At 46.3% G+C, this 2,319-nt stretch overlaps 1 long non-coding RNA gene across 1 annotated transcript; it reads left to right on the top strand.

Moving 5' to 3' along the window:
- Nucleotides 1–1,231: 1,231 nt before the first annotated feature.
- LOC147581317 (uncharacterized) lies at nt 1,232–1,924 on the top strand. Its single transcript, XR_015250889.1, has 2 exons — nt 1,232–1,525; nt 1,670–1,924. It is a non-coding gene; the product is annotated as an uncharacterized LOC147581317 (long non-coding RNA).
- The last annotated feature ends 395 nt before the right edge of the window (nt 1,925–2,319 follow it).

Here is a 2,319-nt window from a genome sequence, read left to right on the forward strand (position 1 = left end):
CACATTTTGGCAAATTGAAGGGAAACAAACAATGGCCAAAAAGAATGCCATAATTTCCACCATCCTTTTCCTGCTAATAATTATATAGATGTTAAACTAGTGCTGGGTCAGAAGACAGTTGACTCAGGGAACAGATTTATTGGGGAGATTTATAGTCCCCTCCCCCATTAAGGAAGTAATAGACATACCACCGACAATTATGGTAGCCTCTATGCGAGTTATGCAAATGATATCAATCAAGTTCATAAGAATATTTAATTCAGGCTGGAGGATGAGGTCGGGAAAGGCTTTCCCAAGCAACTGATATTTGAGATGAATTTTTAGCCTGTCGGAGTTAGCTTGCTGAGAAGGAAAGGGCTCCATTACGCGTACCCCGCGTGCCGAGGTTTGGAGGAAAGAAAAGTTTAAGGAGCTGGTAGAACTTAACCACGCTATGCTTTGCTATTTTCATCCATGAAAGGCAATAAAAATGGTGCCTACCAAATGGGAGCCCCGTGAAGATTAATTAGCGTGAAAGGCTGCACTAAGTGCTCAACTAATGGCAGCTAACGCTACCTGTTATTTGTCCCATGTGACGTTAGAGTGGGAGAGATGCATGTATGTCATCCGAACAAGTCCGGAGCCCAAAACGTCCGAAGGTGATACCTTTAAAAAGCAAGCAACCCACGCAGCCCTGAGCAGTAAACAGCACCGAACAGGGGCAAGGAGGTGGGGTCTGTACAGGTTTCAAAACTGGAACTTTTTTTTTTTTTTTTTAACAGAATGGCGCGCGCGCGCGTGTGTGTGTGTGTGTGCGCGTGTGCGTAAGAGAGAGAGAGAGTTCAGATCTGATTCACGGCATGAAAATGACATCTGAGGTGCCTCTGATCTCCTCTGCCTAAAGAATGCGAGCGAGCGGAGAGCAAACGGCTGGGTCTTTTCCTTCCCGATCCCGGGAGGGGAAGGAGGGGAAGAGGCCAGGGCTATCCGTGCGCGCGGGCGGCAATTATGCTCTGAAACCCGGGGCCTGACAGTCGCTGCTCCCGGGGCAATCGACACTGCTTCCTGCCGCTGGCTGCTTAATGCCGCGGAGGTGACGGAACCTGAAGGGAGCGGGCGAACAGGTGGTAATTATGACTGACACAATGACGGCCTGTGCAGACATGTAACCACGGAACAAAACAGCGCAGTTAGCTAACAAGAGAGCGGTGGAAGGTTGTTTTTGTTTTTTTTTTTTTGCTGGCACTGTGTCTCCCGTCTGACACTTCTGAAATTGGAGGGAGGGAGGGGAGGCATTGTGAGCCTGGGTATTCAGAGGTATAATAGGCCAGCTGAGCTGAAGGGAGAATGCTTAACATTTGTTCCTTTAGCTGGGATTCTATCAGCCCCTGTTTTCATGTTGATTGTGCACGGCGCTCTGGGCGGGCAATTCTCCCCTTCGAAAGGGTGTCCTTTGGCTGCTTCCTTTGATACATACGGTACAGCTTTCCCGCGCAGCGTCCTGAGCAATTATTCGTGGATTTCTTGCTATTGCGGTTCATGATAGGTACAAAGGAGGTTTCTGTAATATGGGCCGTGTGTTCTCCCTCTGCCTTGAAGGTTCCGGGGAGACACGTTGTCCCTTTCGGGAGACGAGGAAAAGAAACAGTGGGGCCTGTTCCTAACCAGCTCTTCTGTTGGTTCCCGTAAGGTTAGCGGGACATCGCCTAGAGGCAAAGTAACGGCCCAGTCTGAAAGAAGAATGGTAATGAAGTCTACCAAACCCGAAGAGTGCATTTGAGGACGATTTTACCAGATTTGCTCCCCTCTACGTGACAACATGGTATCATACAGATGTTTGGAGAGAGAACGAATGTATCTTTGGGTGGGGGAATAATTTATTAACCCCTCTACCTCCTTCTTGGCCTGCTCCAAGAATAATCCATTGAAAATCTGCCTGCAAGAATTAGCATGATTTTTTTTATTGTTCCAATAACTGCGAAAGTTACCATGTATCTTATTATAAAATTGGTATGATGTATATGATGTTATAAAATATAACGCTCTCTTCCAATTCAATTTGGAACTCTCTGTTCCGTGGGTGTATAACATTACAGCAATTTTTTTTTTTTTTAAAGACATATGTTGACAGTTCTTTGTGGGACAGTGGTGGTAAAGGAGGTCATGCTGATCCATGAGGATTGGCAAGACGTTTGGAAACCTGTCCAAATCCAATCTCAATTTCTTACCTGGAACTATACGTACCAAAATGTTTGGTTTCTGCAAAACATCTCTTGAATTATTTTCTTTCTTTAGGTTCCTATGGGGCAGTGCGTCCCTGAATCTCCTCTGCTCTTGGAT

This window comes from Puma concolor, chromosome B2 (assembly GCF_028749965.1).
Source record: "Puma concolor isolate L17-30 chromosome B2, mPumCon1.1.hap2, whole genome shotgun sequence".
NCBI lineage: Eukaryota > Metazoa > Chordata > Mammalia > Carnivora > Felidae > Puma > Puma concolor.